The sequence below is a fragment of the Phoenix dactylifera genome, unplaced genomic scaffold (assembly GCF_009389715.1).
Source record: "Phoenix dactylifera cultivar Barhee BC4 unplaced genomic scaffold, palm_55x_up_171113_PBpolish2nd_filt_p 000469F, whole genome shotgun sequence".
NCBI lineage: Eukaryota > Viridiplantae > Streptophyta > Magnoliopsida > Arecales > Arecaceae > Phoenix > Phoenix dactylifera.
Window position 1 is genome coordinate 47,137 of NW_024067892.1, and position 12,857 is coordinate 59,993.

The 12,857-nt window shown below is 40.1% G+C and overlaps 1 pseudogene; it reads right to left on the reverse strand.

Moving 5' to 3' along the window:
- Positions 1-3,629: 3,629 nt before the first annotated feature.
- LOC120106121 lies at positions 3,630-3,727 on the reverse strand (annotated as a pseudogene).
- Between the last annotated feature and the right edge of the window lie 9,130 nt (positions 3,728-12,857).

The following is a 12,857-nucleotide window of genomic DNA, read 5'->3' on the forward strand; positions in this document are numbered from 1 at the left end:
CGGAAGGATCGGACGCGGAAGAGGATGCTTGCGGGATCTAGGGAAAGCTGAAGATCGTGGGATTCCGAGAGCTGGGAGGTTGATCACGGACGGCTGGATTGCAGCTGATACATGCGGTAAACGCGTGGATGAAGCTGGATCTTTGCTGGGGACTGAGACGCGGAAGAGGCTCGCGGGATGTGCTGTGAACGCGGACGAGATCTGATCGCGAACGGAAGGAGGTTTGGAGCTGGGATGCGGACTCGGACGAACGTGGCATGCTGGGACGCGCTGTGAACTGGGAGAAGCTGGATCGTTGGAGATTCGAGAGGAGCTGGGATGTGATGAGAGCACAAAAGTGCGATCTAAGTACCAATTAACTTAGCCTAATTCTAGCAAAATAATGATAAATAATAGGCGTAAACATTTACATGATTAAATATTTTATCCTTAGCACTTATTATAATTTTTATCATTATATAAATTCATCTCTTCCCAGCTGCAGAGCAGAGCCCAGATTCAGCCGTTCATAAGCACTTCAGCATCCTTGCCATGTCCGTGAGCCACATCAGCCCTCTCAAGACCCGTCCGCGTCTCAGGATCCGTGATCAAATCATGCCGCGATCAGCCTTTCTCCCAACTCTTGGAACCTGCGATCAAGTGTTTCTCTCGTGCGTCCACGAAGCATCCAGCACCCCGTGTCCGTGTAACCTTCCAACGCATCATCTAAATCCCAGCGTGCGACCCCTCATCCCGATTCTCAGCTTCCTTCACGCGTCCGGAGATCCCGCGGCCAGCCGGGATGCATACTTCGAACGACCACCCAATCATCCCGCGTTCGTGCAACCCCCGAGATCTCGGCTTCCGTCTTCCTCGCAGTCCACGCATCCCAGCTCCTCTCGAATCTCCAACAATCCAGCTTCTCCCAGTTCACAGCGCGTCCCAGCATGCCACGTTCGTCCGAGTCCGCATCCCAGCTCCAAACCTCCTTCCGTTTGTGATCAGATCTCGTCCTCGTTCACAGCACATCCCGCGAGCCTCTTCCGCGTCTCAGTCCCCAGCAAAGATCCAGCTTCATCCACGCGTTTATAGCATGTATCAGTTGTGATCCAGCCGTCCGTGATCAACCTCCCAGCTCTCGGAATCCCACGATCTTCAGCTTTCCCTAGATCTCGCAAGCATCCTCTTCCGCGTCCGATCCTTCCGGGATACTCGGCATCTCCACGTATTCCGGAGGATCAGGGACTCATCGCAGCTTATAGGAGGGCTCCCTCGGCTGAAAGAAGGGGCATCCCTCATTCGGAAGAAACAGAGGAGCATCAGCCGTATTCAAAGAAAAAAAAAAGAAAGGGAACAGGGGAGCCCCTGTTTCCGAAAAGGAAAAAGAAAAAAAATGAGAAAAGAGGGACTAATGTTTGAAATGAGTGGCTGATTTCTTAGGGAGGGAGATGGAGGAACCTTTGATGTATTGCTCTTTGAAGTAAACTCTAAACTTTTGCCTTGAATGAATTATATTTAGTGATATGTTTTTGATCCATGCATAGTTATTTCGTAGATAGCTCTTTAATGGATTGTGATTATTGATATATGGATTGCTTTAGTATTTGATTCGTCGTAGACGTAGAAAGCACGACGAATGCTTAGAAATTGAGTTCATATATTCATAAAACATATACCATGATTAGATCTATCCTACCATTCATTTTTAATCAAGAACCATAGAGTTTATTTCTTGGATGCAATATCGTCAAGGGGGACTCCAGATCCCTACCATCTTTATTTTATTAAACTTTGTTTATTGCTATATTGTTCTCCGATTTTAATTTCTGAAAGTCAAAACATAATTTTAATCCACAAATTTATTAAATTAATTAATCTAAAATTATATTAAATAATCTCATATATATTTCGTTTCCTGAGGATTCGACCTCGAACTCCCGAGAATTTACTACTTGTGCGATTCTCCTGCACTTGGGAGAACAATTTTATTTTTGCATCAAGTTTTTGGCGCCGTTGCCAGGGAACGGCTGATTTATTAGTATAATTTTAGATTTAATTAGTACTTTAGTAGTTAGTCTTTTTCTTTCGAAAATAAAAAAAAAAATTCTTTACTGCTGTTTTTTTATTCCCTGCACAGTTTGCATCAAACTCTGATATCAAAGTAATTAACCGTCTGATTGAACTCAAATTTGGTCATCAGGTTCAGAACCTGCGTTTCTTTCCTCTGAACGGTCTGATTGACATTCGGAAACTTTTAAGACTATTAGATTAATACGAAATCTTGCTACTTTCTGTTTTGAATTTTCTGCATATAATTATTTTAGAATCAGAATTTTATTGTTATCATATCTCATTAACCCTTGTTGCTAATTGAAAATTTAAGAAAAAAAAAACTTTAAGAAAAGAGAGGAAAAACCTAAAATTTCAAATTTCAAACTTCAACTCATAAAATTCTTTTTAAAAAAATAATAAATAATTTGCTTGATCACCTATTCAATGAAATTTAATGTCATGTCATAAAACATTAAAAAAAAAATCTATTGATTGTTGCATATAGTATAAGGCATCAACATAAAATATTCTAAGGGCTGAACCCATTTAAACAGGTAAGGTCGGAATTTCATCACTCGTCCTTAGCCCAAAAATCACCCCATTGCATAAATATCCTAAGCTTAATTAAAATCAACTAGACGTTGGCCCCTAAGGACATTCGAGCTCAATAGGACGAAGACTACCGAAAGTTGCACCAATTTCGCTCTGTGGCTTAGTTGATGTCTAGGCAAGCTTTGTCCCTATAAGGGAGATAGTTCATCTGTTCGAGGCAAGTGGATTTTAAGTGGGACCTTTGCGAACGCATCGTGACCCCTCCACTTACCTGGGAGCTTACCTGGTCAACTCGGTTCATTAGACCGGATTGAAGGCTTAGGTGTCATCTTCAAACCAGTTAGGAGCTGTCTAGAAATTTAAGAAAAACATTAGAAATTGAGGTGTAATGTTTAGTTGCATGTTTGATTGTGAATAGATTTTTGTTTTAGGGTGTAGTTTTAGGGTATCTTTAGTTGGTACTTACATTTATATTTATTTTTTTTAAAAAAAAATAAAAAAAAATTTAAATTTTGTATGCTAGGTTGGAATAGGGACGACACCGGTCGATTAAGTCGTACAACTTTAGATCATCCTTTAGGACACATCCTTGAAATTCCTTCGCAGTATCTCACACCTTGTGAGATGGCAAATTTTCCTGATGATGTAGGAAGTCACCATGGTGATGAAGGTAGACCCCAGTTATGACACTTCGACAATATTTACATCCCACTAGGACTAGTCAACCTTCATGCATGATTATTCCTGAAAATGTTGGACACTTTGAAATCAAACCAGGAGTAATTCAATTGCTGCCAAAGTATCATGGAATGGAATCCGAGAACCCTTATCTTCACCTTAAGGATTTTGAGGAAATTAGCATCACATTTAGAGTGCCAAATGTATCGGAAGATGTCCTTAAATTGACCTTGTTTCCTTTTTCCTTAAAGGATAAAGCCAAAACATGGCTGAACTCCTTGAGACCTAGATCGCTAGGAACATGGCATGATATGCAAAGAGAATTCTTGAAAAAATTCTTTTCCGCACAAAGGACTAACTTTTTGAAAAGGCACATTAGTAATTTCCAACAAAAAGACCATGAAACATTTTATGAATGCTGGGAGAGATTTAAAGATTTGCTTCTCTCTTGTCCTCATCATGGGTTTGAAACATGGAGAACCATTAGTTTCTTTTACGAAGGGTTGTCTCCACAGTTGAAACAATTTATAGAGACTATGTGCAATGGTCTATTTCTGGAAAAGCAACCCGATGAGGCATGGGACTATTTAGACTCTCTCGCAGAGACTGCACAATTATGGGATACAGGGGATAGAGTGAATAAACCTTTGCCTAAGCCTACTAGCATTCCACACGGGGGCCTTTATAACCTTAGTACTCAGGATGATATTCAGGCTAAAATGGCAGTCCTTACTAGGAAGGTAGAGGAAATTGAACTTAGAAGGATTGAACCCGTCAAGACCGTGAACATAACAGCAAGTGTTGTAGGATTTGCGAGATGCCTGGCCATCTCATCACTGATTGCCCCACAATACCCGCATTCAAGGAAGTCTTGCACGATCAGGCCAATGTTATGAATACCTATCAAAAATCTTTCAATAATCCTTTTTCGGGTACTTACAACCCTGGATGGAAGAACCATCCAAATTTCAGGTGGAGGAATGACCAACCTCAACAAATATATAACCTAACTCCTCCACCTCCGCAACCTCATTATGCACACGCACCCCCTCAAAAATCCAATCTCGAAGAAACTTTGCAATCTTTCATGCAAGGTCAAGCTAAAATCAATGATGAATTAAGAAATCAACTGACAACGCTGACCACTGCTTTAAGTGCTCAAGAGAAAGGTAAGCTACCAGCTCAACCACAACCTAATCCTTAAGTCTATGGCGGTAGCAATGCATCATCATCAACTTTGCATAAAGAACAAGCAAAGAGTATAATAACTTTGTGAAGTGGAAAGATTATTGACCGACCAGTCCCAGAACAAACACAAGTCATACCTGATTCTGACCCTCCCAAGACAAAAGAAAAGGATAATGAAGAAACTGAAGCACCAACATCTACTGAAAAAATTGAATGTCTTTTTCCTGCACCATTTCCACAAAGATTAAAGCCCTTGCAAAAGCTTGAACCAAACTCTGAAATTCTTGAGCTTTTTAAGCAAGTAAAAATCAATGTACCTCTTCTTGATGCAATCAAACAAGTGCCTTGCTATGCAAAATTTTTAAAAGATTTGTGCACTGTCAAGCGTCGTTTAAATGTCAAGAAGAAGGCATTTCTGGCTGAAAATGTGAGTGCAATTTTACAGCATAACATTCTTCCTAAATATAAGGATCCAGGTTGCCCAACTATCTCGTGCATCATTGGCAATTTTAGGATTGAGCGAGCATTGCTAGATTTAGGAGCGAGTGTGAACTTGTTGCCATATACGATATATGAGCAACTCGGTTTGGGTGAGTTGAAGCCAACAACTGTGACCTTACAATTAGCTGACAGGTCAGTGAAGGTCTCTAGAGGGATTATTGAAGATGTGTTGGTCCAAGTAGACAAGTTCTATTTTCCTGTTGACTTTATCGTACTGGACACACATCCGGCTTCCAATTCACCATCTCAGATTCCGGTCATCTTAGGACGTCCATTCCTTGCAACTTCTAATGCTTTGATCAATTGTAGGAATGGTGTCATGAAGCTTTCTTTTGGCAACATGACCTTGGAACTGAACGTCTTTAGTATAGATAAACAACCCAGTGATCATGAAGAAAGTAAAGAAGTTGAATGGGTTGAAACCATTGCGGAAGAATATTTATTAAAAGAAACATTTACTGAATCGGCCGACAATGGTTTAATAGATTGGTGTTCTGAAGGTACTGCTAATGATGTGGTCCTACCTGGTTTAGATAATTTGGATGTTATGATGGTCAATGGGTGGAGACCGCGAATAGAGGAATTTGAACAGTTGCCACCTCGAAAAGCAAAGATAGTACCATCCCATGAACAAACACCTAAGCTCGAGTTGAAACCTTTACCGAAGGAACTCAAGTATGCCTTTCTTGGACCCGAGGACACATTTCCTATAATCATCTCATCTGATCTGGATCATGCCCAAGAAAGAAAATTACTTTGTGTTCTAAAGAAACATAAAGGAGCTTTAGGGTGGTCTATTGCCGACTTGAAGGGGATTAGCCCTTTAATTTGCACGCACCGGATATATTTGGAGGATAATGCAAAAACCACAAGGCAAATGCAGCGTAGGCTGAATCCTACAATGAGAGACGTGGTTAAAACAGAAGTCCTCAAGTTGCTTGACGTGGGTATTATTTACCCAATTTCCGACAGCAAGTGGGTGAGTCCTACTCAAGTTGTGCCCAAGAAAGCAGGTCTGACGGTAGTCAAAAATGAGCAGGGTGAACTAGTCCCAACTCGTGTTCCGACGAGTTGGCGCATGTGTGTTGACTACCGAAAATTGAATTTAGTCACTAGGAAAGATCACTTTCCCCTACCCTTCCTAGACCAAGTTTTGGAAAGAGTTGCAGGACACAAATTCTATTGTTTTCTCGATGGCTATTCCGGGTACTACCAAATCAAAATTTCACCTGAGGATCAAGAGAAGACTACCTTCACTTGTCCTTTTGGCACATTCGCTTTCCGTCGAATGCCATTCGGATTGTGTAATGCACCTGCAACATTCCAAAGGTGTATGCTCAGCATTTTTGAAGAAATGAACGAGAAATTTTTAGAAGTGTTTATGGATGATTTCTCTATTTTTGGCGATTCTTTTGATGATTGTTTATCACATTTACAAGCAGTCTTAGCTCGATGCATGGAAAAGAATCTGATACTGAATTGGGAGAAATGCCACTTCATGGTGCCAAAGGGAATTGTCCTAGGACATATTGTTTCATCGAAGGGTATGGAAGTTGATAGAGCTAAGATTGACCTAATTGCCAAGCTACCTGCACCCAAGACGGTTAGAGATGTTAGATCATTTTTGGGTCATGCCGAATTTTATAGGAGGTTCATCAAGAACTTTAGTGTCATAGCTCGACCATTATGTAACCTCCTATCCCTTGATACACCGTTCAATTGGACCGAAACCTGCCAAGAGGCATTCGAAAAGTTGAAGTCTATGCTTAGCACTGCACCCATCGTGCGACCACCCGATTGGTCATTACCTTTTGAGATCATGTGCGATGCTAGCGACTATGCGATAGGAGCTGTCCTAGGACAGCGCAAGGATAATAAGCCATATGTCATTTACTATGCAAGCAAAACCTTAAACGATGCTCAAATGAATTACACCACCACCGAGAAGGAATTGCTTGCAGTAGTATTTGCATTAGACAAATTTCGCTCTTATATCCTTGGTGCTCCTATTGTTATCTTCACGGATCATGCAGCGCTAAAATATTTACTGGATAAGAAAGAGGCCAAACCACGCTTAATACGATGGATACTTCTACTCCAAGAATTTGACATCACTATCAAAGATAAAAAGAGAGTAGAGAATGTAGTTGCTGACCATTTATCACAGCTAGTTCTTCATGATTTGGTGCCACAGTTGCCCATCAAGGACTCGTTCCCTGAAGAGCAATTGTTTACACTTTCTACTATGCCATGGTATGCTGTTATTGTAAACTTTCTTGTCACGAACCGGATGCCGGAGCATTGGGGATCGAATGATAAGAATAATTTCTTACATGAAGTAAGAAGTTATTATTATGATGCCCCTTATTTGTTCAAGTATTACAATGATCAAATCTTTAGAAGATGCATTCCGGATCATGAGATACAAAGTGTACTCTCTTTCTGTCATGCTAATGCTTGCTGAGGACACTTTGCATCTAAGAAAACGGCAACTAAGGTGTTACAATGTGGTTTTTATTGGCCTACACTATTTAAAGATGCCCACGAGTTCTGTAGGATATGTGACCCATGTCAACGTGTTGGAAGTCTAACTCGTAGGCAAATGATGCCTCTTCAGCCCATTACTGCTATTGAAATTTTTGACATGTGGGGCATCGATTTCATGGGCCCATTCCCACCATCTTTTGGATATGAGTACATTTTAGTTGGTGTTGAGTATGTGTCCAAATGGGTGGAAGCTGTATCTTGTCGAACAAATGACCACAAACCAGTTTTAAAATTTCTTAAAGAAAACATATTTTCTAGGTTTGGGATGCCCAAGGTTATAATTAGTGATGGGGGAAAACATTTCTGTAATAAACCTTTCGAGATTCTGTTACAAAAGTACGGTATCACTCATAGAATTGCAACTCCTTATCACCCGCAGACTAGTGGCCAAGTAGAGTTAGCCAATCGGGAGATTAAACGAATTTTAGAGAAAACGGTGAATCCATCACGCAAAGACTGGTCTTTAAAACTTTCTGACGCATTGTGGGCTTACCGTACTGCTTATAAAACTATTCTTGGTATGTCCCCGTATCGGCTAGTCTATGGAAAAGCATGTCATCTACCTGTTGAAATAGAGCATAAATCATATTGGGCCATTAGAAAATTAAACTTTGAATTGTCAGATGCTGTTTAGCTAGAAAATTACAACTAAATGAGTTGAATGAAATTCGTCGGGATGCATATGACAATGCTAGACTTTGTAAAGAACGAATGAAAATTAGGCATGATAAATCAATTCTAAGAAAATCTTTTGAACCTGCACAAAAAGTTCTTTGTTATGACTCTCGCTTACATCTGTTTCCTGGAAAGTTACGATCAAGATGGACAGGTCCTTTCGTTGTAAAAACTGTTTTTCCACACGGGGCAGTTGAAATTGAAAATCCACAGGATGGCACAATTTTTAAGGTAAATGGACAAAGATTAAAACCTTTTCTTGAGAATTTTGCAGATGAAGAGGACTCCTTGCCCTTGGAGGAGCCTTCTTATGACTGAGCATGACGGCCAAGGTATGTGTATATTAGTTAGAATTATTTTTTTTTTTTATTTCTAGTTTTCTTCTTATTTTGTAGGTTTTCTTTTCTGGAAATCAACAGCTCAAGGTATTCTTCTTCTCTCTATTATTTTCTCTATTGTCTCTCATATATAGTTTTCTTGAAATTTTTTTATATTGAGGACAATGCAATGTTTAAGTTGGGGGGAGGGAAATATTTTGATCAAAAAAAAAAACTTGTTTTTGCATTATTCCATTACTCTCTTTTCTGAGCAAATGCACGTGTATTTTCATATTAAGCTTGTGCAACTATTAAGGCAAGGAACACATGCATACTATGATTAATCAGAGACCTATTATTAGATCCCCACACGTGTACTTAATGATAATAGGATGGCCTCAGGAGTTCATATTTGTTAACTGCATTTTTGTTAGCCTTATCCATAAAAGAAGTATGAGTATCCTTGTTCGTACCATAAGGTTCAGAATTTGGTTTTCACATAAAGATAGAGGTTGAATATCCCGACTAGATTACTTAGGTGCCTTATGATCCGACCTTGGTTGACCTATAGTCACGATGCAGTCACATATATAATAAAAATATTTATATGGTTCAGTCTACCATCTCTTTTCTTGCATAATTATTATTCAAAAATAAATAAATAAATAAATAAATACTTATGATGACAAGTCTGGCCTCGTGGCGTAGTCTGGTTCAAGTAATTAAGTCCGAGGGGTGTTTCACCTAATGTCTTGAGCCAACTGGATCGGGGGTCATTGACTGAAAGCTCGCTACATGGACCTTACTAGAGCCTAATGGGGTTGGATAGCTGTAGTTGTCGTGTGTATTGAAATATATATATATATATATATATATGAAATGAAATAAAAATAAGCATGAATGAGTTGGTTAGGCTGAACCTAGTGACATGTGGTAATGACTGGTTTGACTCCATTGTGTTGGACCTCTGTGTACCCGGGTTGTTTAGTTGAGATTGATAGCTCTTTCTTTACATGCGAACCATTCTTGACAAATTTAGACAACATGTGATATTCTGAAAATTTGATGGATCAGGTTCTAATAAATTGTAGAAAATACTTTTGAACTTGAGTAGTGCACCTAAAACTCAGGCGGTGCCCTGTTGTGGTGGAGGTATTAGTACTCTGAGAAAGTCATGCGATTTGATGCACACTACACTTTTATATTTCCTTGCTTTGACAGTTACCATGCTTGAAAATATATATCAATTAATTACATGTGTATTAGCTTAGGATTTATTTCATATTTTTATTAGAATCTCATGTCATATAATTCATGATGTTTGTGGGTAACATCCCTGAAAACCCTCACGAGACAACACTCGTCCACTAGGGTAACCTAGGGTTTAACGGCTTGTTGCACGTGCTAAGTGCAATCGTGATTCCTACGAAAGTGAGTGCTTATCTTAATTTTATACAATTAGTTCAAATAAAACATCAAAGGATCAACCAACACCTTTTGCACTCTCATTTTATTATCTGCTCATTAATTGCTAGAGACTAGCAATAAGCTAGTTGGGGGGTGTGATGAGAGCACAAAAGTGCGATCTAAGTACCAATTAAGTTAGCCTAATGCTAACAAAATAATGATAAATAATAGGCGTAAACATTTACATGATTAAATATTTTATCCTTAGCACTTATTATAATTTTTATCATTATATAAATTCATCTCTTTCCAGCTGCAGAGCAGAGCCCAGATTCAGCCGTTCATAAGCACTTCAGCATCCTTGCCGTGTCCGTGAGCCACATCAGCCCTCTCAAGACCCGTCCGCATCTCAGGATCCGTGATCAAATCATGCCGCGATCTGCCTTTCTCCCAACTCTTGGAACCTGCGATCAAGTGTTTCTCTCGTGCATCCACGAAGCATCCAGCACCCCGTGTCCATGTAACCTTCCAACGCATCATCTAAATCCCAGCGTGCGACCCCTCATCCCGATTCTCAGCTTCCTTCACGCGTCCGGAGATCCCGCGGCCAGCCGGGATGCATACTTCGAACGACCACCCAATCATCTCGCGTTCGTGCAACCCCCGAGATCTCGGCTTCCGTCTTCCTCGCAGTCCACGCATCCCAGCTCCTCTCGAATCTCCAACGATCCAGCTTCTCCTAGTTCACAGTGCGTCCCAGCATGCCACGTTCGTCCGAGTCCGCATCCCAGCTCCAAACCTCCTTCCGTTCGCGATCAGATCTCGTCCGCGTTCACAGCACATCCCGCGAGCCTCTTCCGCGTCTCAGTCCCCAGCAAAGATCCAGCTTCATCCACGCGTTTACAGCACGTATCAGCTGCGATCCAGCCGTCCGTGATCAACCTCCCAGCTCTCAGAATCCCACGATCTTAGCTTTCCCTAGATCCCGCAAGCATCCTCTTCCGCGTCCGATCCTTCCGGGATACTCGGCATCTCCACATATTCCGAAGGATCAGGGACTCATCGCAGCTTATAGGAGGGCTCCCTCGGCTGAAAGAAGGGGCATCCCTCATTCGGAAGAAACAGAGGAGCATCAGCCGTATTCAAAGGAAAAAAAAAAGAAAGGGAACAGGGGAGCCCCTGTTTCCGAAAAGGAAAAAGAAAAAAAATGAGAAAAGAGGGACTAATGTTTGAAATGAGTGGCTGATTTCTTAGGGAGGGAGATGGAGGAACCTTTGATGTATTGCTCTTTGAAGTAAACTCTAAACTTTTGCCTTGAATGAATTATATTTACTGATATGTTTTTGATCCATGCATAGTTATTTCGTAGATAGCTCTTTAATGGATTGTGATTATTGATATATGGATTGCTTTAGTATTTGATTCGTCGTAGACGTAGAAAGCACGACGAATGCTTAGAAATTGAGTTCATATGTTCATAAAACATATACCATGATTAGATCTATCCTACCATTCATTTTTAATCAAGAACCATAGAGTTTATTTCTTGGATGCAATATCGTCAAGGGGGACTCCAGATCCCTACCATCTTTATTTTATTAAACTTTGTTTATTGCTATATTGTTCTCTGATTTTAATTTCTGAAAATCAAAACATAATTTTAATCCACAAATTTATTGAATTAATTAATCTAAAATTATATTAAATAATCTCATATATATTTCATTTCTTGAGGATTCGACCTCGGACTCCCGAGAATTTACTACTTGTGCGATTCTCCTGCACTTGGGAGAATAATTTTATTTTTGCATCACTAACATTGTTCTCAATGTTAAAGAAATCTAGAAGAATTGGGTTGCCTCCCAACAAGCGCTAAGTTTATTATCTTCAGCCAGACACAGTGAGGTAGTTTTTGCATCTCCTTCTATGAGGTCATCTATTTTGTCTATCATAAAACACTCAACTTTCCTCGCGGGTTGGTCGGCCGCATTGAACACATTTAATTTTACCTTCATGTTTCCAAATGATATGTTCATTACCCCTGTTCTACAATTGATGCATGCATTGGCTGTTGCTAAAAAGGGGCTTCCAAGGATCACGAGAATTTGTTTCTTAGGATTACGTTCATGTTCCATATCAAGGACGATGAAATCTACTGGAAAATAGAATTTGTCTACCTTGACAAGAACATCTTCAATTATCCCACGTAGTGTTTTTACAGATCGATCAGCCAATTGAAGGGATACCAAGGTTGGTTTTAACTCACTTAAACCAAGTTTCTCATAAACTTAATAAGGTAAAAGGTTGATACTTGCCCCTAGATCTAAGAGTGCTCGATCAATAAAATTATTTCCTAAGACACAGGAGATGGTGGGAGCACCAGGATCTTTGAATTTCGGAGTGTTGTGTTGGAGAATAGAACTCACTTGCTCAGTTAGGAAGACCTTTCTAGGCACATGTGTCCTAGATTTTCGCTTTTGGGTACAAAGATCTTTGAGAAATTTTGCATAGGAGAAAACTTGTCTAATAGCATCAAGAAGCGGAAGGTTGATTTTCACTTGTTTGAAAACCTCCATCATTTCCTGTAGTGAAGTTCCCTTTCTATCAAAGGGAGAGGGTGAATTAAGAGCTTCAGAAAATGGGGCCTTTAGGATGTGAGTTTTGGCAGAAGGTGGACTAGCTGAAGAAGAAGAAGGTTTTAGATTTTCATTTGACACATGTCTATCCTCTTCTTCACCTTCCTTATTGTTATCTTCCCCAATCTTATTGTCTACTACACGTCCACTTCTTAGGGTAGTTAAAGCATTGGCTTGTTCATGATGAATTGCATTTAGTTGATTTTCTTGAGCCATGTATTGTCCCCTAGGATTACTTAGTGGTTGGCTTGGAAGCTTTCCTTCCTCTCGCTTGTTTAGTGCATTAGCTAGTTGCCCCATTTGGGATTCTAGCTTGGTGATGGAT